We start from the raw sequence: 25694 nt of genomic DNA, 5'->3' as shown, positions 1-25694 counted from the left end.
ATATAAGGCTTAGGGCAATCTAGCAAGCAGAGAACGCTTCCCTTTGGTCTGGAACAGTGGATTTCAACTTGTGATCCCAGGTCCAGTAATACCGGTGGAGAACTTGTTAGGGAAGCAGATGCTCAGTCTCCGTTCCAGACTGAACAGATCAAACTCTGGGGTGGGGTCCAGCAGTCTGGGCTTTTAACAAGCCCTCTGGGGGATTCTGGTCCCTGTTCACCTTATGAGAAGCAGCACAGCAGGAAGGGGACACGCCGAGCTGAGTTCAGCTCTGAAGGAACATTACCATCCCCTCCCTCAGCAGTGATCCTCTTCTGGGCATTTGCATCATTTAGATGTTGACTTACATCTTTCATTTATACACCATAGAGTCCACAGTGTCTACCTAGTCCATATTCTTTAAAGGTAGAAATAGATAACTAGTTGCAAGAGATTGTGTGTCCCGTCCAAAGCAAGAAAGATTAAGTAGACTCTTCTCAGGCCATTTTGGGTCTTATCCTTTTTACAAAATCTATTAGTAAGTAAGAAATATACAAGTACTTTAGTGCGTTAACAATCATCACATAAGCCCAATGGAGTATCATATAATTGACATCCTACCTACAGCAACTACCTTTAAGTTTAAAGAGAGTGATAGCTACTCTTCAAATCTAACGGGAAAGCACATGATGGCGCGATAAACTGTATGCATTAATATGAAGTCAGGTTCCAAATCTTAAGGCTTGTAGAATAAGATTCGTTCAGCCATAAGTTTAATAGCTGTAAAGAAAAGACAATGTTTTCTACTGCTGAGAAATTTGATTACAGAGGAATCTTATTTTAAGTATTGTCCTTCATTTAAAATCTTAAATGATATCATTACATACGTCTTTTGGATTTTAAATGCACACATATTTACATAAAATGTAGTCATTTCTCCCACTTCTTCATTGTTGAAATTGCCTTCGCCAACAGTTATGCAGTGTCAAGATGGGATCAGAATGTGTGGGAGGAGAATTTTTTGCAGTCAAGCTTTGCTAACATACGCAACTATTCACAAATTACCAATGAGACGATATATGTGTCTAAGAGTGTGGAGAAGCTGGCTGTTAATCTCTGCCCTTAATTCTTACCTATGCTAGAAGGAGAGAATATGAGAGCTGGAGTCCTTAGTTGGGGCTCAACTTTGACTGGACTACAATCCCTAGGAATAAAAAAAACCCCAAAACCCTGATAGGTGGGTTTCCCGCCAGAGTTTTATATCAGTAGCCAGGGAGGCAGCCTGGACAGTTTTTAAGTTTCCAGTTGATTCTAATGACCACTGGAGCCACTGCCTTGGAGGTCTCCCCTAATCTAAGCATTTCACATTATTTAAAAAGGACTGTAATCTGTACTAGCTGGTGGCTGGTGGGGAGAATCCCTAGTGCCGGGTCCTCAGTACCAGCCAGATGTTAGTCCCCTTCTATTTTAGGATTTTTGGAAAAGAGCCAGACAGGCAGTGGCCCTGGGTCCCTTCCCCCTGTGTCCCGCTTGGGGCTGTTATTACAAAATACCACAGACTGGGTGGCTTAGAAACACCAGAAACTTATTTTTCATAGTTCTATATGTTGGGAAGTCCAAGATCAAGGCACCAGCCAGTCATGTTCGGTGAGGGCCCTCTTCCTTACTCACAGCTGATGCTTTCACGTGCTGGGAGGGGCTAGAGAGCTCTTCAGAGCCTCTCTTATAAGGCTTTTTAATTCCATTCCTTAGGGCTCCGCACTCATGCTTTAAGCACCTCCAAAAGACCCACCAACCAACCAGCGCTATTTGCATGGAGGGGCAGAAAAATAAAGAAACTTCATTTGATTGTGGAGTTCAGTAAAGAAGAATGGGGCTTGAGGGATCACATGGGGTGGGAGCATGAAGGGCCACATATGCAGTGGAATCTTGGTAAATGGTAAATAACCAGCACTAGGGTTGATGGGGCATGGCCCTAATTATAATATTTGCCAATTTCTGTGGTGTCAATACTCCCACTACAGCTGATTTCAAGTTTCCAACTTGATGTCATTGAATGAAGACTTCAGTGGAAAGAGATGCACACGATTGGCTCTTAGGAGCCTCTATGAGCAGATTCCAGCACAACGCTATGGTTACAAGCCACTTTTATCCTGAGGGCAATTGGGAGCTATTGAGGTTTTATTCAGGGAGTAAAAAAATAATACAGGCTTGCTACTGTTTTCTAAGTCCTGGTGCATTTCTTTGGCACATCTGTAAACTCATACTTCTGACCAAAGACAGGTATTTGTGAACCACACAGCGCAGGCAAAATCTCGGGTGGTCCAGATTAAGTAAAACAAATTAGCCCACAAAGGGATTAAAACTGGGATGGAGAGTTACCAGCATCACACTCTACCTGAGCAAAATAATGAGAAAAGCATTCCTTATGTCCTTACAAGGATTACTAGGATTGGGTAGTGAGTATCAAATCCAGCTCAAATATTATAGCCCTTGATTTTTTTTAATAACCAAGGACTTGTGGTCAAAAGGAAACATGCAACAAATAAACAAAGACTACATACTGGGTTATAATGTGTATTTGCTTTTGTGAATATTCAGTAATTTTAGGTGAGTAAGTTTGAGTTTGTAAAACACTGGCAACACCTTTTAAGATGTTTTAGGTATAATGAGGTAGTAAGAAAAAGTTTATTAGACACCAGCATAATTCACGGAATGTGTTAAGTATAAAGTAAGTAGTTAACAAGTAGAGCATGTGTGCGCTAAACATAGTGAGTGATGGAAAGACCAAAAGATACCTAATATTCATGAGGCACCTGGGCACTAAATATTCATAATATACTAAATATACATGAAACCAAATATGCAAGAGACACTAAATATATAAGAGGCACTAAATATTCAAGATAAAATAAATACACATGTGTACTTAATGTTCATATGGTCTTTTTTTTTTTTTTAAAGTAGGCTCTGCACCCAGTGTGGAGCCCAATGCGGGGCTTCAACTCATGACACCGAGATAAGATCTGAGCTGAGATCAAGAGTCAGATGCCCAAACAACTGAGCCACCCAGGCACCCCCAATGTTCATAAGGTCTTAATTCAGCCACCTACTGGTGATCCCCATTCTAGCTCTGCAAGTCCTTTGCCTAAGAATGACATGGTTATTCATCAGGCTCACCAACAAGCTACAGCTGTGGCCATGCATACTTGTCTCTGTGTGTGACAAAGTGTGTGTCTTCGGCTCAGGCATACCCATTGTTGGCTTCCTTGCTGGAAACTCAACTCTTGTCCTTGCAAGCACACTATTGGTCGTAAAAGTTGATGTAGTAGAGAGAGAGGACATATAAACACTGTGTACCCCAGAATTTACGTAGTGTGGCCCTTCCAGCCTGCTTATACTCTGTCCAAAGTGTGGTTCACTTACCCCATAGCTTTCCCCCTGGCTTCCCACTGTGTGCTTCAACTGATTTTAATCATCTGTGTGATTCACGTGTTTCAGTTTGGTCTGGCAGCCTTTCTGTTTCATGACCTCTGGGGCTGGTTTCCTGGTAGTGTCCTGAAGGCCACCCCTGCATTGAGGTCATTCCCCACACAATAGAGAAGATATGGGAAGTTCAAAAAAATAATCTGAATTTCTTGGGGGGGGGAATCTTGGAGTCAATGATTTTATTTCATCTAATTTGCTTAATCATTTGCTGTAATTTTAAGGAACAGATCTGATTTTCTAAGAAGTGAAGAAACACAAAAGAACAACATTTTGAAATGCACTACCTTCTGAAGTGATTTGTGAGACCACATCTAGAAAAGAATTATAGCAGAAAAAGCCCACAAACAAATATTTCATCAAGGAAATGTTGAACTGAAAAAAAGCATCACGTTCTGATGACACTTGCTTACTTTCATATATCCATTCAAAGAATATTTAAAAAACCCAAGATATGAATCATCTGATGACATTTAAAACAACGCAAAAATAAATTTAGATCTAAAGTATCACTGAAGGACATAATTGTAGTAGAAGGTCATTATTTAAATATTAATCAGAAACAGGATTAGTTAGACCTTGGAGCTTGTTTCAACATATATTAGCACTGAATGCCAATGTAAAATTAAATATACAATTTGGAGCAGTTTAACTTAACATTTGTTGTGATTTATTTTTTCTTTCCTTTATTTTATTTTAATCCCAGTAGAGTCAACATACAGGGTTATATTAGTTTCATTGCTGGGATTTATTTACTGCCCATTTGTTCAAGGCAGTCCACTAGATACTGCACGGGGCTACAAAGACGAAACATATATTCTCCAAGAGTTTACAGCCTAATTATAAAGATGGAAAATGTTCTCCAAAAGTAAACACAACTTCATACAAATGAAAAACTATCGAGTCTGGAAGAAGGGACAAATCTAGCTGGCTGGAAGAGCTGTGGGAGATGGTCCGTCAAGGATGATTAGGGTACTGGCAGGTAAAGGGCAAGGAGGAGGCCCAGGGAATTCCATGATACACAACTTAGGTAGTTCCTTACAAAAAAGGCAAGACAGTAGCTCATGTGGACCATAAACTATTTTGTAAGAAGATTTCACAAAATCTACAGGTAATGACTCTAGTAGTAGCAGACTTTTCCACTGTCCTCTCACCCCCAATATCCCAGGGCAGCATCAGAGACCTCTACAGCTCAGGGTATATGGCACAAACCTCTGTTTTAACACAGACATGTTGCACTGTGACTGATAGGCTCATCGGTCTTGCCAACTGCACTCTAGGTGACTAGAGGCCATGGGTTTTGTCACTTACAACCTTAAATCCAGCAGAGAGTGCACTGTTTAATGCCTAGAAAGTGCTCAATTGATGCTTATTGATTGAATTAATGAGTCTATCAATCAAACAACAGTGTATCAAAATGATGACCCCAAGCTGCTTATGAATAACAGCACTTGAGTCCTGGACGGAGGCTAATTAATAACAATGTTTGAGTCATGGAAGGAGGGGAAGAAGAAAGGGTGGAATGTAGGAGAAGGCAGAAAAGAATATTTTCCGAACCAGCACAAACAGCAGCTCTGAGGTTCTTATTGACATACACATAAAATGAGTGAAGACATGACACTCACGTACAAGTTCAGATTAGAAAATGATCAGTCGGGTTAAGAGGGGTGGGGTTTCCACTTCTCCCTGATGTACTTACCCTCTAGCTGTCCTTAGGTGACTTCTTTTCTTTTTCAAAGCTGCCTTGGACACTCCAGAATAAAAACATTGCAAAACTGGGAGAAGACTGGCACGCTGTTTGATTCACTCCCTTGGATACAGCCTGGATAATTTTGCTTATAAAAAGTGACGGAAAATACTGGAAGATAACTGAGTGTCTTGTGAATCATCTAAGGAAGAATATTAAGGAGGAATGAAGAGCTCGGAAGAGTGGCAATCTATGAGTAATATGTATTATAGAGGGAGGGACTCTTCTCTTCAGGTGAATATCTAATTGCTGGTAGGTAAAATTTGCTCTCCTTCCCTCTATATATACATGGAGTGCATATATGTTATTGGCATTATTATTACTGTAATAAAAAGACCTCTCTTCCAGAAGCCAAATTTTCTTTCATTTTGCTTCTTCTTGAATTCCTTTCTTCCTTCTTCCCCTACAATTGTATCTCCAGATCTCTTTGAAAGGGGTAAATAAACTGGAATGCCTAGGGCCTATCTAACTAAGGTTGGTGACTAGTTGGAGTTCAATGACTTTCAATGCAAATCTCAGTGAAGTTGTCAGAAGACACTCAGCAGAAAATCTGCCAAAGGAGTTTGAACTCATCTTTTAAATAAGTTCAGGAGAGATAAAATTACCACATCATCTTCAGGATAAGGAGAAAGAATTCAAACTAACAAAAACTCGAGATAAAAACAAAAAGATGGCACTAACAAACATCTCACTACTGGAAGATGACTTTCACCTACAATGATCTCTCTCAAAAGCAAAGATACTTCTCAGCTATCATTTAGTGAGTGAGTGCACAAGTTACTATGCTAATGTGAGTTTTAATTTGATCATTTGCTCAGGAATTCCGAATCTTAGCCTTCCCATTGTTGGGATGGTGGCTTTGTGTTTTCCTATATTCCTCTCTAGTGATCACCCCATTTCTCAGATTCCTTTTATCTTCTTCTCTAGCCCTGATCTCCACTTCCCTAAATCTCAACTCACCACAATCACATGGCTTAGCTGCGTGTGCTGGAAATTCTTTGCTTACATCATCATGAACTTCTTACTTGCTGAAACTGTAAGGGGGAGTGTTCACATCAAGTTTTGGCAGCTTCCTCATAGTTCCCGGTACTGCTAGCCACTCTCCTATCTTTGACTTTTTCCCTTGCTCAGCTTGCCATTCAATTCTTTTCTTCTTTGCCTTACATTTTCTGGCCACTCCCTGTTGGTGCTTACCAGAGCCCTTTTACCTTCTCCTCCACATTGTTGTTTGCTGTTAGACATTCTTCCTGGGAAATCACACCTCTACTCTTGCAAAAGTGGAAAGCTCTTAAGTGATCTGTACCTTGGGTGACTTTCCTACTCTTTCGAGGTAGCCTTAGGCATTCCAGAGTAAAAATCTTGTGAAATATTGTTTAGGGTCCATTTTATACAGATGAGAACATTAAAGGTCACCGAGGTAAAGGTTGTAACTAATCTCCATCTGAGAACTAGTGGTCCCACCCTTTTCTCTCTCTTTCGCGTTGAACATGATTCCACGTATGCATATGTGTGATACTGTGGTGTTTTGTTAAGCTTTAATGTGCGTACAAATTCCTTGGGGATCTTGTTACAATGAAGATTCTGATTCAACAGTTCTCGATGGAGCCTGAAATTCCACATTTCTAACAAGCTCCCCAGTGATGCAGAGCCTTGTGGTCCATGAGCCATGCTCTGTCTAGCAAGATGATTTGCTTTTAAGAAAATGAAGCAATTTTTAACAAATAGGACACATAGCTCTCTAATTGTTGCAGAATTACAATCTTTGAACTTAAAAAAATGAGTGACTATGGAGGAAAAGAACCATGTCTGAATTGTCAACTTGTCAATGCCCCGCTACCTAAGGCAGCCCAAAGATGAGCTCTTCATAATGCTGAATGGGCTTCACAGGAATCAGGGAGGGAGGATTCAGTGGGCCCACAAACTCACTTTCACTTATATCACAGAGAAGGACGTATCAAAATGGGCTCTACAAAGAGTGCCTTGTTCTGGAAGCATTTGAAATCGCATGAGTGCTTAAGACTTAGAATCACTGGTGGGGCCCAGCATTTAAAATGAAAAGCTACAACTCGATTCTATAAACAAAGTACTGAAGTATGAAATCCAGACCTAGAAGGACCTTAGAGATCTAGCTAAGCCTCTTGATTGACTGATGAGAAAAACGAATGTTTCCAGAATTTACTCGAAGTGTGACAGCAGAGTTAGCAGCCGGAATGCGATCTCCTGACTCTCATAGTCTGAGGCTCCCTCCATAGGATGGGGAAAATTATTAAAAAACAAAAACAAAACCAAAAACCAGACCTCGGGAATAATTTCAGGCACCTGAGGGGTCAATATATTTACCACAAATGGCTCATTTTCCTATGGGCTCCCCGGACGTCCAGGTGGCAAGTGGGCCAGTTAGGTACTAAGGAAGATGATTCAAAAGTAGAGCACTTTCCAAGGCTTCCCTTTGCCCTGTTCTTAGACCCAGCCCAGTGCAAATCCGCAGCAGTCCCTTTGTGAGTCATAGACTGCTTAACAAGTTGCATGCTAATTATAGAAACTTCTGAGGGAAGTGTCCAAAGTTCCTACTTCACAAGCTCCGGCAGTTAAAGGCTCCAAACTTTTTTTTTTTTTAAGGCTCCGAACTTTATCCAGAATCGAGGGCAAGGATCCCATCTCTGTAGGAAGCCTAACTGGCTGCTGACCCACCCTCACAAAACTTTCACTACACCTCAGTGATGGACGAGGAGGAGAACTTCAGTTTTCATGCTTCTTCCCCTTTTAGGCTGAAACGAATATGCAAAAATGGGGTGAGGGGTAAAGACACAGGCAGGCAGGGACTCTGCTCCCTGGAGAGGTCCTAGGGTAGACTGTCGGGAGTGAGAATGCGTGCCTAAGGCACGACCCCTCCAACCCCACCCCAATCTGTGTCATACTCGCAGATGGTCCTCCTTCAACGGTGCTAGTTATAGACTCAAGTTTACAACTAGTTCTATAATACTAATGACATCTGGGCTTAAAGCGTAGGCAGACTCAGGGCTACCAGGGGTAGATGGGGAGTTCTGCACTATCACTCTACTGCTAATAAACAGCTACTATTAATGGAGGGTCCGCATGGTAGGTACTATGCTCGTCAGGGCTTCCCCAAACCCCATATTTCTGTAGAGAATAAGATGTAAAACAACAACATTCAAAGACAAAAAAGAACTTAACCCAATCGTGTAATTTATACATTGACATATGCCATTCTCTGTGTTAACTTACAGTTTCTAGTCCATGCTCATGTTCAATGGTTATATATTCGTGGTAATATTTATACTCCAATTGTTTGTTTTTTATACAATTTGAGACTTTCCCCCCTCTTCTTTTTCTTTCCTGCTCTCGCCTTTGAGCATCTAAGGTTACAGTACTAATAACTTCATGTATATCCTTCCATTCCTACCTCATGGCCACATAACCCCAGGGAATTAATTTTGTCTTTTTAATTTTTCAAATGGGTTCACATGTTTCTTGAAACTCGTTTTGTTTGTTAAGATGTCATGACTATCTCTTCAGGACAGCAGGCACAGATCCAACTAGACTGAAAAGGAATTCATTCTGTAAAGCCATCATAATCCCACAATTTCTTCAAAAATTCCCCCATTGATGTGTATTTGTGTTATTTCTACTTTTTGACCACTACTGACAATGTTACAGTAAATAGTTTCTACATATAGTCTTTCATATTGATACTTCTATTTCTGTAGAATCCATTCTCAGAAATGGAGTGGCAGATCAAAACGTAGGTGCATTAAAAAACTTAATAAATTTAAAGAATAAAAATATAAAAAAATAAGAAAAATTTCCTTAAACACCATAGCAATTTATGTTCCCACCAGCAATGCCTGAGAGTGATCTTTTCCGTCATTAGAAGTTATCACCCCTAATTTTTGTCCATCTCTTGAATGGAAAATGGCGTCTTGTTTGTTTATTTTCATTTTCCTGATGATGACGTGGTTGAGCATCTTTTCATAGTCTCCCCGCACCCCCACCAGCTGCCTGGGTATCTTCTGTGAAACACGTATTGCTATGCTTTGACCACTTTTTTTTATCAGGTTGTTTGTCTCCTTAGAAATTAACATATAGGAGGTATATGTATATTAGGGGTATACATCCTTTTTGTCATATATGTTACAAACCATATCTACGTGATCTGTCATTTGTCTTTTGACCTTGTGTTTCATTATTTTTAATGTAGTAAGCAGGTCTGTCTTTTCCTTATTACTTTTGGTTTTCCTGTCTTGTTAGAAAAGGTCTTCCTCATTCCAAGGATATTTCTTTTTATATTTAAAACTTTAATGCACTTGAAATTTATTTTTATACTGCATGAGCAAAGAGATAAACTGTTCTCCAAGAGGGACTGCAAAGAGTGCTGGCAGCATTTATTGAATAAAACATCTTTTTTTTTTTTTTCCGCACTGGATTAGAATAACACTTTTGCCACATAATGTCTCCAAAAACAATTTGATCTGCTTCTGGACTCACAATTCTGTTTCAGTGATCTATTTGTCTCTTTTTGTGCCAATACTACATGATATGGATTACAGAAGCTTTATAGAAAGTTTAATGCTGGGTAATGCAGGACCCTCCCTGATCTCCAACGCAGAGAGAGACATTTATTCTTTTTTCCTACATCCTTAGTCTTAAGTATCTATTTTTTTATATGAACTTTAAAAGTCTCCCCTCCTCCCTTAATACATCCTGCCTTCAAGGCATTTGAAGTTTATAGGGTAATCACGATTTAAATACTATTTGGTAAGACTTAGATGCTATAATTCTTTTTTATGAAACTTACACTTACATTAGGAAAAAAAACCCCTGCATTGAAAACCAATAATATGTCTACAGTATTGCTTAGATAAATTATGATACAGCTACATAATGGAACACTATGTAGCCATTAAAAGAATGGCTAAGCTTTTTGTTACGGGTTGAATTGTGTCCCTCTCCCAAATTCAAATGTTGAAGTCCTAACACTCAGTACCTCAGAATGTGACCTTATTTGGAAACAAGAGTCTTTACAGAAAAATCAAGTTGAAATGAGATCATTAGGTTGGGCCTTACTCCAGTATAACTCATGTTCTTATAAGGGGAAACTTGGAGACACACACACACACACACACACACACACACACACACACACACACACACACTGAGAACACCATGTGAAGATGAAGAAAGAGATCTCCAAGCTGAGGAACACCAAAGATTGTCAGCAAATAACCAAAAGCTAGGGGGAAAGCATGGAACAGATTCTCCCTCAATGCCCTCAAAAGGAACAAGCCTACAACACCTTGATCTGAGACTTCTAGTCTCTAGAACCATGAAACAATACATTTCTGCTATTTAAGACCCCCAGTTTGTAGCATTTTGGCGTGGCAGCCACAGTAAACCAAGAGACTCTGTGTACTGATACAAGCCAATTTCTAAGATACACTGTTGAAGGAAAAAAGCATGATTCTGAAGAAGTATGTACAGTATGCTACCACTTAGGTAAATACATCTGTACACAGAAAAACACACATCTATACATAAACTTATGCTTGAAAATTCATAAATATCTCCTGAAGGATACACAAGAAGTTGATAATTTGTTTGCCTGTGGGAAGGCGCTGAGTGGAGAGCGCAAAGATGATGGGGAAAAGAATTTTCACTGTATACCTTTTGATTTCTGAACCATGAAAATGATTACCTATGCAAAAATAATATGAAAAAATCAAATAAAACCCCATAAATTATCACCTTTAAAAAAACTCTTAATCAAGTCAAATAATTTGAGATCATTTTTAGACTTTCTACATGCACATTTAATGTTAATTAAAACATGTTAATTAACAAAACATGTTAATATAATGTTTACATATATGAATAAATCTCTCTTTCCTATTTACTCAGACCACACATTTTAAAGTGTTAATTTATGCCTAGCATTACTTGAAGTAATATGTGGGCTGAAGAAATACAAGACATACCTTCTCTATTATAGAAGCTTATAAGTGAGTGAAGGAGAGAAGAAAAAAAGAACTTAAATGAAGCAGAAAAGCGACTCACTTTAGCTTTTCGTGCCTCAGGTTTCTTACTGGTAAAATAAGTGAGATAAAATGAATGTTGAAGTCCTAAAATTCCTGGATTGTTAAAAAAAAGGTTTATTTATTTATTTTAGGGGTGGGGGAGAGCAGAAGGAGAGGGAGCGACAGTCTGAAGCAGACTCTGCTCTGAGCATGGAGCCCGACACGGGGCTTGATGTCACAACCCTGAGATCACGACCTGGGCCGAAACCAAGGGTCAGTTGCTTAACTGACTGAGCCACACGGGTGCCCCTTTGGATTCTTTTTATTTGATTTTATTTGCTCTTTAAAACCATACTTTGAGGGGTGCCTGGGTGGCTTAGTTGGTTACGTGTCCCACTCTTAATCTTGGCTTAGGTCTTGATCTCAGGGTTGTGAGTTCAAGCCCTGCATTGGGTTCCACGCTGGGCATGGATCCTATTTATAAAAAAGAATTATGCTTTGAGATAACTATAAATTCACATGCAGTTGTAAGAAATAATACAGAGAAAGCCAAGGGACCTCTGACCAGTTTCCCCAAAGGTAACATCTTGTGAAACTCTAGTACAATACCATGACTGGGATACTGATGTTGATATAATTGAGATAATGAATAGTTCTAACACCACAAGGATCTGTCCTGTGCTGCGCTTTTATAGCTTCACCCACTTCTCTTCTCTCCCCGTTGTCCCTGACTCTTGGCAACTCCTAATTTGTTTTCCATTCCATAATTCTGTCATTTCAAGAATGTTATAGAAATGCAATCATGTGGTACGTAACCTTTTAAGATTAGCTTTTTTTACTAAGCATAATTGCCTGGAGATTCACCCAAGTTGGTGTATACATTGGTATTTCAATTCTTTTTAATGCTGGGTAGTACTGCATGGTATGAATGTATGGTAGTTAGTACTCATTCATTGTTGAAAACCACTGGATTAGTTTCTACTTTTTGGCTATTACAAATAAAGCTGGTATGAACATTTTTGTACAAGTTTGGTGATAAATGCTCAAGAGGGCAATTGCTTGGTTTTAGGATAGTTGCATATTTAGTGTTATAGAAAACAAGCCAACTGTTTTCTAGAGTGACTGTACATTTTACATTTTCTACCAGCAATGTATGAATGATCCATTTTCTCTGCATCTTTGCCAACATTTGGTATTGTCACTGTTTTTGTTTTAGCCATTCTGATAGGTGTGTAGGGATATCTCATTATGATTTCAATTGGCATTTCCCTAATGGATAATGTTGTTGACAATCTTTCCATGTGCTTATTTACCATTGCTATATATTCTTGGTTAAAATGTCTCTTCATGTCTTTTGCTCATTTTATAACTAGATTGTTATTTCACTGTGGAGTTTTAAGAGTTCTTAATATATTCTAGATACTAGTATATTTATAATTTTAATTTTATTGTTGTAAAAACAGTTAACACAAGATCTACCAGCTTAACAAATTTTTTGGTGTACAATATATTATCGGTGACTAAAGGTACAATGTTGTACAGCACATCCCTAGAGCTTATTCATCTTGCTTATTTGAAATTTTGTTTTTGGTTTTGTTTGTTTTTTGCCTAGGGATTCCCCATTTCATTCTTACAACAACCGTATGACATGGGTATTTTCATTATCATCCTATGTTTACAGATGAGGAAACAGAAACACAAAGATGTTAACAAACTTTCTCACAGTTACTTGGATAATTAAAAATAGGGCCAAAGTCCAAAACCCAGGTAACGAGGAGATACCATTTTGTGTACCAGCTTAGAAATCATGAACGAAGCAAGAACAATAAAATAAGGTTTATAAAGAGCAAGCCAGGGGTACCATCTCCAAGTATATAGATTCTATTTAGATTTGGTAAATATTTTGACATTTTGATTTTGCTTTCATTTTATAGTTTCTAAAAAACCTAAAACTGTAGTTTTCTTGTTCACACTACTGTGAAGTAAAGAAAACAAAACAGACAAAAGCCAAATTATGATCTGGTATATAATAAAACATTAGTGTTTGCATTGGGTTTAGTTTGAATTTATGCAAACGAATGCCTGCTGTCCTTAATTTTTGATTCAATTCAATTCAATTTGGTTCAAACTCCTCAGACAAACTCTTAAAAGAAAGTGTGGAAGACTCTGAAATGATGAAAAGATTCCTGTGTGCCTTTTCCATGGAATTCTTTATGTTGTCTAACAAAACCCTCAGGGGTTATCTGATCCTTTAAGGGTCTACCGCATAGTCTTTGGTTGTGCCATTTTCTACCGCTGTAGAATCAGAACTCAACTCAGGGAGGGGCGCCTGGGTGGCTCAGTTGGTTAAGTGACCCACTCTTGGTTTCAGCTCAGGTCATGATCTCAGGGTCCTGAGATGGAGGCCACATTGGGTGGGGCTCCGGCCCTCAGTGGGGAGTCTCCTCCCCCTCTCCCTCTGCCCTCCCCCCTCTCAAATAAATAAATCTAAAAAAAAAGTCAACTATTGGAGGGCTGATGGTAATGCAAATGATTCTTGTTCATGGAAATGCAAATGTGTTTGCCTCCTGGAATGCAATTGATTCCTCTATGCAGAGAGTCAGCAGTATGGCATCTGTTATCAAATACTTATCAGCATTTCTGACTGTTTATATATGTGTCTGTTCCTCAGATCCTTCTTTGAACCAACTGCAACATCTTACTGATTCTCTCATTAGTTAATGATTTAATAAAATGTTTGGCACATATTCATTATGTCTTTCTTTTTTAAAAAGATTTTATTTATTTATTTGAGAGAGAGAGAGGGAGAGTACAAGCAGGGGGAGGGACAAGCAGACTCCCCACTGAGCAGGGAGTCTGAAGTGGGGCTTGTCCCAGCACCCTGAGATCATGACCTGAGCCGATGGCAGACCTTTAACAGACTGAGTCACCCAGGCGTCCCTCATATATTTCTATAGGTGCCACAATTTGAACTTGTTAGAAAATCAGCCTTTAAGAAAACACATACTATCTGCTCATTCATTACTTTGTTTAAAAAAGGTACGTATGTATCTGACACTTTGCCAGGTACCTGAGCCACAACTTGTAATGATAACATCTTCTGTATCCAAGGTATGTTCATCTAAATATTTAAATAGATGCTCCCATGACACTATAAACAAAACTACAGATTTTAATGCGATTTCACCAGTTTTCCCACCAATGTCCTTTCTCCGATTCAGGATCCAATCCAGGATCTCACGTTGTATTTAGTCACCATGTCTTTTTGGTCTCCTCTGGCCTGAGAGTTTCTCAGTTTTTTCTTATTTTTCACGAGCTTACCACTCTGGAAGAGGGCAAGTCAGGTATACTGCAGAATGTCTCTTAAGTTGTGATTGAGGTTTTCTCATGATCAGACTGGGGTTATGGGGCTCACCCTTCTCATCACATTCTATCATGGGGGATGTGATATCAACATAATTGTCATTCGTGATGTTAAACTTGACCACTTAGTCAAGGAGGTAGTGCGTGCCAGGTTTCCTCTCCATTGTAAAGTTATTTCGCCTTTTCTATGTTTTTTGAAAACAGGTCACCTCATCCAGCTCATACTCCAGGGGAACAGAACATTAAACTTCACCTCCTGGAAGGGGAGTATCTAGACATTTTTTGGAATTCTTTTATAAGGAAGATTTAGCCTGCAAAGATGGTTTTTCAGTGAACAGAGAAAACACATTATTATCTGGATTGTTGCTGTATGGCCAGTCTCATTTTTCTCCTTTTCTAAATCCATAAACTGGCTTTTGTCTCTTAGGGGCCAGTGTAAGTTAATAGGTTTGTTTATCTTACATTATCATTAATTTATTTGTTTAGGTGACAACGGATTTTTTTTTTTTTTTGGTAGGTTCTGGCAGTCAAGACTAATAGGTTCTTCAACATATTTCTGTGGATACAAATCATCCCAGCACACGGGGAAGGGGAATGAGCTGACAGTATATGTGTCACTTTGAATCACTGGGTAGCCTACTGGGAATATTGAGTTACTTAAGCTTCAAAGAAAGATGTCACAATGGCTAACCATATTTTAGATTCAGATTTTAATGTTCTCACAGCCTAGGTGGCCCATCAATTTTTTATGTTAAGTTTTTTTCCACAAGTTCTCCAACAATTTTTCTGGGCAAGATGGCTTCAAATGCAAGACTAATTTTAAGCTTGATTAAAATGTTAAAGAGACTGTCATGCCATTTGTATTATCCTTTATGAAAAAATCAATACTTTAATGGACTTCCTTGGTAAACTATTTTGAGAAACTCAATAGGATTGTTAAATAAAGCAGAACTCCCCATCAGATTCCAGTTTTTTTCTATGTGTTTTCTGACAAAAGGGGTAAAATAAGATAAAGTAATGAGTTACATGACTAAAGATTTAATTTTTTTTTGCATAGAATACAGCTTTTACACATTACAGTGTTCTGAGCTAAGAGTGGAAATTCACCTTAGAGAACTGTTGATTGTCTGCCTGAGTCCCGACACCTCAAATTTAGCACGTTATTCATCCTCTGTTATAACACTTACCACATTCTTTTACAATAAGTTATTTTTAAGAATTTGTCTCCTCTACTAGACCATGAGCTCTGACTTCAATGACTGCAAAGCTACAGCCATATTTATTTCCTCAGTATATTGCACCACATCTGGCATATAGTAAGTCACACTAGCCGCATGTCAAGTGCTTAACAGCATGTGGGACTAGCGACTAGAGTACTAGATAGTGCAGATGTAATATATTTTTATCATCATAGAGAATTCTTTTTGACAGTGCTGGTTTAGGATAGGGTCTCTCAACCTTGGCATTATTGACATATTAGGCCAAATAATTTTTTTTTGTTGCAGGGAGCTAGCTGTCTTGTGCACTGCAGAACACTGAGCAGCATCCTTGTTCTCTACCGATGACAAGCCAGTAGCTTCCCCACCCTCAATGTGACAACCAAAAAGGCCTTTATGCCTTGTTATATATCCTCTGGGGATAAAATTGGCCCCAGGTGAGAATTAGAGAAATGCATCTTGAACTAGAGTCCTAGAAAACCTTACATTGCCAAGACATATTCCTAGGGACTGCTGAAAATTGTTCTCTAGTAAAAAAGGATCCACATATGATTTAAATGCTTTCTATAATTACAAGAGGCAATTCTGTTTCATAAAAAGAAAATTTATTAGAGTACAATTGTGCTACATTCATGGGAAGCAACCTCTCCCCAGTTTCTCTCAAGCAACATACCTTGGACCCATCAAAATAATATTAGTGGCTATGATGCAGCCATCATAGGGCTCTTCCTTAGATGAGCGTTTTTAAATAATAACTTTTAAAAAACCCATCCTCACCACTTCAGTGAACTGTAACCTGGCTTCAGATTGTGAGATCCCACATTATTTTTCTCCCTGGCTTTCTCTGGCCATGAAAGTTGTTTTCTTCCCCATGTGGCATGCCCAAGTGCCGGGGGGGGGGGGGGATAACTTCCCCTTGAAAGCTGTGCTCAACCAATGACTATGAGGAATTGTTATGGAAATAGCCCAGCTCCCTTGTCATTTGGGTAGGAGAACTCCAAAGCATGTGTTTGCACCACACACTGAGTTGCCACAGTGCGGTGAAATTCCACTAGACTGAGGGTAGTTCACTTGATACTGCATCTTTTACTGAATGCCTTCTCTCCATTGTCTTGCTTCCTTTCTCTATATCTATGGATATTTTATTCCCTTCCCAAGGAAATCCTTGTCTCGAGGTCTGCTGTGACTCAGAGTTTGCATTAAATTCTTGATTCTGGGTCTGCTTCTGGGGAACTCAGAATGAAATATATTTATTAATTCATTAACCATTTACTCAGAATTATGGAGCCCCTTACTGCATGCTAGCTTTGGTGGCACGGGTACTGTCTTGCAGGTAGAACAGATGAATGTGCTAAAGCCAGGACATGTGACTTTTTATTTATTTATTTTTATTTAGTTCATTTTTAAAACATCCTCTCAATTTCCTTTTTTATTGAGGTGAAATTTACAGAACATGAAATTAACCATTGTAAGGCAAACAACGTAATGACATTTAGTGTATTCCACAATACAGGTAACTACCACCTCTTATCTATTTCCAAAACTCCAAAATAAAATCTCATACCTGTTAAGCAGTTACTCCCTATTTCACCCTCACCATGTCTTGAGCAGACACAACTCTGTATTTTGTTTTTATGCGTTTACCTACTCTGGATATCTCATAAAAATGGAAAACGTGTCCTTTAGTATTTATCTTCTTTTGGTTAGCAAAATATATTCAAAGTTCATCCATGTGTTGGTGCTTCATTCTCTTCATGGCTGAATAATATTCCATTGTATGTATATACTGCAATTTCTTTATCCACTCATTGGCTGATGAACACTTGGGTTGTTTCTACCTTCTGGTTGTTACAAATAGGTGTTGCTATGAGCACTCACATAGAAGAACTTGTTTAAGCACCTGTTTCCAGTTCTGTTGGGTATATACCTGGGAGTGGGCCTGCTGGGTCATATGTTAAATCTATGTTTAACTTCTTATGTAAATGCCAAAATGTTTTCTACAGTGGCTAAACCATTTTATGTTCCCAGTGGCAATGCACAAGCATTCCAATTTCTCTAACATACTCTTCAGCAGTTGTTATTTTGCATTTTTTAAAATTCATCTTCATGAATGTGAGGTGATACCTCACTGTGGTTTTTATTTGCATTTCCTAATGACCAATGATGTTGAGAATGTTTTCATATGCTTGCTGGCTATTAGTATTTCTTCAGGGAAATGTATACTCAAGTCCTTTGCCCAATTACGATTTGAGTTGTTTTTGTAGTTGTTTCAGTTGTAAGAGTTCTTTATGTATTGTGGCTACTAGATACTTACCAAATATACTATTTAAAAATATTTTTGCTCATTCTGGAGGTTGTCTTTTCTCCTTTCTTGATTTCTTAAATAACATACAAAAGTTTTAAATTTTCACGAGACCCAATTAATCTATTTTTTTCCTTTGTTACCCATGCTTTGGTAACATATCTAAGAATCCATTGCAAATCCAAGGTCACAAAGATTTATCTTTCCTTTTTATTTTTAACAAAAGGACTTTTTAGCCTTACTGTGCCTTGTCAAAATATTTGGGTCTGCTCTTTTTCAACAACACAGAGTAATTGTAGTGTGTGTTCTTGCCAGAGAATTCTCTACAACTTCACAACGTCTACAACACATTCCTTTCTAAAGTTGAGGTTCAATATACAATATTTATGGAGAACTGCTTAAAAGACAGATAGTGATTCCATGTTCCAGGTCACCACAACTGTAATGTATGAATCATTTTACTTTGGTCCATTGTAGAAATGTTTCTTACTTCATTAGAAAATCTTTGGAAGAAACGTTTTACCCTTAATTGAAAAAAAAAGATATATATTCAGTCCCATCAGATTGCATGGGTTCTATGAAACATTTTTTCTTAAAACAAGGGCAATTGTAAAATAGCTGTTTCAAGAGAGGTGGGGATTTCTGTTTTATTAATAGTCAGTGTTTTCATCTCTAATCAAATGCACAGACACACATGTCAAGGGAAGGCTATGTAGGTAAACTGAATCAGTTTAATTTTTATCAATGAATAATATAAGATGGCGTGCATATCTTTTTAATAGCACGACAATAAATTTACTTTATTATGATAAATGATGGGAGAGAGATCTAAAAAAAGGAAAAGAAAAAACAGAGTTAAGGGAGACACAGTCATACACATAGAACCTATGGAGCAAAGAAAGAAAGAACAAGCAAAACACAGATGAAAGAACAGAGAAGAAAAAGAAGCACTTCACAAATATGTGTATATATTCAGAAGGTTATATGTATTCGAATGTGGTAAAATGGCATCCACAGTCACATCTATACAGAGAAAGAGAGGGTGGCAAAGAATCCCATAGAAATACAGAGGGAATGAGTGTGAAAGCTAGCAAGACAAATGGTTTCAGACTGAGGAAGAGAGAGAGAGTTCTCAGATAAAAATAGAGGTCTACCGAGTAACATCCATATCCTAAAACCCTTCAGGCTTGTGTTGCTGATGTCTGGGAGAGCTCCGTAGTTTTTCACAATGGCAGGCACAAAGGTCGTAACTGTTCTTGGCACTTGCCCCTTGGATCATTAGCCATCCAGTGGAACATCCAGGCAAGTAGCCCTTCCCCACTCTACATTTCTCTCCACTGCTTTTTGAGCTTTCTCCACAAGGACAAGACACACATGGGCAATTTTCAAATGTGGTAACCATCTGTCTTCAGCAGGTAGGAACATTCTCCCACTTTAGAGGCTGTAGGTGAAGTGAGTGAGACATAAATTGGCTCTATTAAGTAGAATTAGATGATCTGTTTTGAATATTCCTCGGTTCATAGGAATCAATTCTTTTCTTATCAAAAATCACAGGACAGCAGTTTTATTAGCTAACAGTATCCAAAGCCCACTCTCGCTTCTTCGTGTGATATAAACACTCTTCTTAGAAGACGTCAGGAGATTGTACTAGGATCTGTTTACGTGGGGACGGTTTGATAAAGGTGATGTCTGTCCAGTGCTGACATGCTTGTATCCTACCTCAGAAACTCCTATCTCTGTCCTAGTCTCAATGCCTTGAAGCCCTGCAAAGAAAGTCTGAAGTCTGAAGTATGAGAGTATGAGAAAATTCATGCTATCATTAGTAGTGCAACTAAGGGAAGAGGATTCGAAGACATTGGGGCTTTTAAGTGGAGCTGTCTGATATTGACAGTGGAGATAAAATCACCATTAGCTACGAAGTGCCTAAGCAATCAGATCTATAACTCTTCCAGGCTCTACAATGCAGTCAATGAGAGACTGATACATAAATTCTATTTGCTGATCCTGAGGTTAGAGTCTAGAATTTGGTTTAATAATAAGCTGTATGTTTTACATTTTAATTTTAAAAGTTATCCAAGTACATATCTTCTGCCCATTTTATGATTTGTTTATTTGTTTCTTGTGTATTGAATACCAGTCTTCTTTTGTAGATCTTGGATACCAGTCTTTCATCTGTAGCGTCATTTGCACATATATTCTCCCATTCTGTGGGCTGCCTCTTAGTTTTTTTGACTGTTTCCTTGGCTGTGCAGAAGCTTCTTATCTTGATGAAGTCCCACAAGTTCATTTTATCTTTTGTTTCTCTTGCCTTTGGAGATGTGTCATGAAAAGGTTGCTGTGGCCGATGTCGTAGAGGTTGCTGCCTATGCTCTCCTCTAAGATTTTGATGGATTCCTGTCTCACATCGAAGTCTTTCATCCATTTGGAGTTTATCTTTGTGTATGGTGTGAGAGAGTGGTCAAGTTTCATTCTTTTGCATGTAGCTGTCCAATTTTCCCAGCATCATTTATTGAAGAGACTGTCTTTTTTCCACCGGATGTTTTTTCCTGCTTTATCAAAGATTAGTTGCCCAAAGAGCCGAGGGTCCATTTCTGGGTTCTCTATTCTGTTCCATTGGTCTATGTGTCTGTTTTTGTGCCAGTACCATGCTGTCTTTGTGATCACGGCTTTGTAGTACAACATATATACAATGGAATATTACTCAGCTATCAGAAAGAACGAGTTCTCAACATTTGCTGCAACATGGACGGCACTGGAGGAGATAATGCTAAGTGAAATAAGTCAAGCAGAGAAAAACAATTATCATATGGTTTCTCTCATCTATGGAACATAAGAACTAGGAAGATCGGTAGGAGAAGAAAGGGATAAAGAAAGGGGGTAATCAGGGGCGCCTGGGTGGCACAGCGGTTAAGCGCCTGCCTTCGGCTCAGGGTGTGATCCCGGCGTTATGGGATCGAGCCCCACATCAGGCTCTTCAGCTATGAGCCTGCTTCTTCCTCTCCCACTCCCTCTGCTTGTGTCCCCTCTCTCGCTGGCTGTCTCTATCTCTGTCAAATAAATAAATAAAATTAAAAAAAAAAAGAAAGGGGGTAATCAGAGGGGGGAGTGAAGCATGAGAGACTATGGACTCTGAGAAACGAACTGAGGGCTTCAGAGGGGAGAGGGGGTGGAGGATTGGGATAGGCTGGTGATGGGTAGTAAGGACGGCACGTATTACATGGTGTACTGGGTGTTACATGCAACTAATGAATCATGGAACTTTACATCAAAAACCAGGGATGTACTGTATGGTGACTAACATAATATAAGAAAAAAATATTATTATAAAAAAAGTTATCCAAGTATCACATGTATTAAGTTCCAAAAAATGCAATAATACTCTTAGAGTGAAAAACAATGTACCTCTACCCTAACCCACATGCCTAAATATTATGCTTATAACCCAATTTCTTTAGTTACCAATTTTAGTCATTATCTCTTGATTACCCCTCATGAAGACGAGGAGCTAGTGTTCCTTTACCTGCCCATATTTCTACTTCCTTGCACATGCATGCATGTGGATGATCTCAGCAACTAAAAACAAACAAACAAACAAAATTCTAAAGAGCATATGCGTAACATATAGGAAGAAACATTTCCCTGAAGATGATATTTAAATGGTAAATAAGCAAATGAAACATATTCAACATCACTAGCCATTAGGGCAATGCAAATGAACACCATCATGAGACATCACTACCCATCTATTAGAACCACTAAAATGAAAAAATGTGGTGACAATACCGAATGTTAATGAGGATGCAGTGAAACTGCATCACTGATACATTGCTGGTGGGAATTTAAAATGTAAAATGATACAGCCACCTGGAAAAGAGTTTGGCAGTTTCTTTGAAAAACTAAATACACATTGCCATATGGCCCAGCAGGTTTACTCTTGGGCACTTATCCCAGAGAAAGGATAATTGACACCCACACAAAAACCTGTATACATATGTTCATAGCAGCATAGACTGTAATAGCCTGAACCTGGAAATAACGATAATGTCCCTCAATAGGTGAGTGTTTAAATAGAATTTGATAATCCATATTGTGGAATACTAGTCAGCAATAAAAAGGAATAAGCTATTGACACACATAACAACTTGGATGGATTTCTTTTTTTTTTAATAAAGATTTTATTTATTTTAGAGAGAGAGAGAGCACACATGAGTTGGGGGGAGGGGCAGAGGGAGAGGGAAAAGCAGACTTCCTGCTGAGTGGGGAGCTGGACATGGGGCTCCATCCCAGAACCCCAGGACCATGACCAGAGCTGAAGGCAGATGATTAACAAACTGAGCCAACCAGGTGCACTGTTGGATGGATTTCAAGGGCATTGTGCTTAGTAAAAAAAGTAATCCATAAAGGTCATAAACTCTATGATTTCACATATATAATTTTCGAAAGATGACAAAATTAGAGAGATAGAAAATGGATCAGTGATTAGCAGGAAGATGGTAGGGATGGTGAGAGCAAAGGGAATGAGTAGCATGAGTGAGATATTTGTAGGCATGAAATAGTTCTGTACCTTGATCATGGTGGTGGTTATACAAATTTACACATGTGATAAAATGGCACAAATACACACACACAAGCACACACAAGCACACATGGATGGTACCAATGCCAATTTCCTGGTTTTGATAGCATATGATGGATGAGCTATGTAAAATGTAACCACTGGAGGGGGGGGGGGACTCAGTGAAGGGTATGTGGGACCTCTCTCTCTACTATTCTTCTTTCCTGTGTATCTCTATTTCAAAGCAAAAAAGTTTAAAAAAATCGATATTTAGGGTTTATCTTATTTTGACTAAGATTGTTTGCTGTTAGGTCAAGTATTTGGTACAGTGATAATATTTCCTTTTCTGTATAACTTTCTGTTCTTCCTGAAATAACATATTTCTTCTTTCCTTAGTTTTAAATGTCTATATACTTATGTCTTGGCAGTCACTGTCGCAGAATTTTAAATCCACTCTAATGGTGATTTTCCAAGTGCAAACACAGCAATTGTTCTATTTGTCCATTTTCCTCTCCAATCTTCCAAACTCCATCAAAAAATTCTTTTGAGAGCCCTTTACCCTTATGTTTGAATTCTGACTGGCTGCTTTCTGAAAATGGTTTATTTCATCTCAGTTGTGAACAATAATTCAGTAAGGTGTATTATTCTATATAGAAATTTGAGTTTTACTTCTTTTGCTACTGTTGAGGAGTCTACTATTTTTCCTTTGTAGGGAATCTCCTTTTCTTTCCCTAGGCATTTTTAAGATCTTCTCATTGTCTTTAATATTTGATGATTTCATTGCAATGAGTCTAGGTACACTTTTTTTTTTCATTATCCACACTGGGATTTCTTGGCTTCCAAAACTTGAGTATTCATGTCTTTTGGCATTTCTGGAAACCTCTGTTTGAATACTGCTTCCTCCCATTTATTTTTTCTAAACTCCAATTAGATAGATGCTATGCTTATTCTATCTTCCATATGCCTTAAGTTTTTTGGTTTAATTTCAATTAGCCAACATATAGTACATCATCAGTTTCAGATGTAGAGTTCAATAATTCATCAGTTGCACATAACACCCGGTGCTCAAGTTTTTTTAAAAATATTTTTTATCTCCTTGTCTTTCTGTGCTGTGTTTTGAGTAATTTCTTTAGATCACCTCTCATTCACTAATTCTTTTCCAGTTTTAAGTTTCTGTTTAAAATGTCCATTGAGTTTTATTTATTACATTGACTACATATTTAATATATAGAGGACTAATTGGGAGTTTATTCAAATTTATTTTTTAATACTACCTTGTTGCTTTCTTAAGCTTTTGATTCTTTTGTGTTTCTAACCATTTCAAGCATGCTCATTTAATTTCTGATTTTGATAATTCCATTATCTGAAGATATGGAAGGCGAATCTAGTTTTCCCCAGCTGACTCTTGTTTATGGCATTTCCACGCAAGTTTTATAATTTGAGATTGTGAGCTCATGTCTGGTAGGTAGGGTATTAACTGTGGAAACCGCACGGCCTGAGTTACAGGTTAATCTCTTAAGAAAGTGTTGGATCCTCAGGATGCTAACAACCTATGAATACTTCCCATAAATTTCTGAGTCTGAGACTTCTCAGAACCACAAAGGTAGTATTAATTCAGATCCCAAACATGTGAGAGGAATTCCGGATTTCTCAAATCCTTCAAGAAGACATTTTCCTTACCCAGAACTCAGGCTGAGTTGGACAAGTTTCCTTGCCATCTCCTCTTGCTGCTAAAATGGCTTTTTCCCTGGGCTGTTCTTTCACTACAGGTGTGCAGCTCTTTAAGGATTTTGCTTTCTCATGGGGATCTCAGTTCTATTCACCCGAGCCTGGCTGTTCCTCCTCTCCCTGAGAAACTATTAGAACCTGAGCTTCTTGTTCATCAGCAAACATCCAGGGTGAGAGTTTGGCTCCTCTTTTATTAGTTCCTGGGTATTTTACTTATTTTCTTGAGAGCTCAGCTCAGCTTTAAATGGAAGTGTGTTATATTTCACCCTGCATCTCTTGTCAGTTTGTATAAGAAGTTTTGTCAGGACGGCTTGCCCATAATTTTGTCAGAAGTAGATTGTGCTCTAGGCCTGCAAGCACCACTGCAATACCAGGCCTTCTCATTCCCTCCCTCCTCTTGTATCCTCGGTTCCATGTTTTCTTCTCTGTTGTCTAATTATTGAATTTTCATGGAGCTTCTCGAGGAAGGTACTTGGGAAGTAAATAATATATTAATTCTAATTTGAACATTATAATCCTTCAGAATTGTAAAGGTATGGATTCCTTAGCACCTGTAAACAAGTACTGCTGTTAAGAGGTCTGATGTCATTCTGATTTTTAATCCTTCATTAGTGACATGGTTTCTAACTGTTAATTTCTTTCTCTTTGTCCTTCTGTCTGTTTCTGCCCCTTCCTTCCTTCCTCCCTTCCTTCCTTCCTTCCTTCCTTCCTTCCTTCCTTCCTTCCTTCCCCACACCCACATCTTTCTTTGGAAGGTTTTAGAATTTTACTGCTATTCTGGAATGTCACATGATATGTCCTGATGTCTCTCTCTCTCTCTCTCTCTCTCTCTCTTTTTTAACATTGTGCTGGGAACTTGGTGGGCACTCTCAATCTTAAAATTGATGTCCTTCATTTCCAGGAAATGTTCTCACATATATGTTTTTGATAAATTCTGTATATTTTCTCCAGAATTCCTTTAGTGAGATGGTGGATTTCTTGGACTTAATCCTTTAATTTTACCATCTTTTCTTTTTTATGATTCATTTCTTCATCTTTATTTTATCAGCTTTCTTGGAGATTTACCTTCCATTTTCAATTTAATTTTACATCTTTGCTATTACATTTTATTTTCCAGAAGTACATTCTTGTTTTTTGAATTTTTCTTTTTAATAAAATCTTCTTGTTTTATGGATCAAATATTTTCGCTTTGGTCTTCAGGGATGTTAATTATAGGTATCTATATTCCCTGAGTTCTTTCTACCCCCCTGCCCCATTTTTATAATTTGCTCTCATTTCTCATCCC

At 38.4% G+C, this 25694-nt stretch overlaps 1 protein-coding gene across 11 annotated transcripts in view; it reads right to left on the bottom strand.

Annotated features, from left to right (window-relative positions):
* DMD (dystrophin) overlaps positions 1–25694 on the bottom strand; it is a 2097152-nt gene that overhangs the window by 394007 nt on the left and 1677451 nt on the right. The gene's annotated exons all lie outside the window — the stretch shown is intronic.

This window comes from Ursus americanus, chromosome X, assembly GCF_024610735.1.
Source record: "Ursus americanus isolate L20-20 chromosome X, mUrsAme1.1.p, whole genome shotgun sequence".
NCBI lineage: Eukaryota > Metazoa > Chordata > Mammalia > Carnivora > Ursidae > Ursus > Ursus americanus.
The sequence above is the reverse complement of the archived record's forward strand: the minus strand, read 5'-3'. Positions and strand labels throughout refer to the sequence as shown.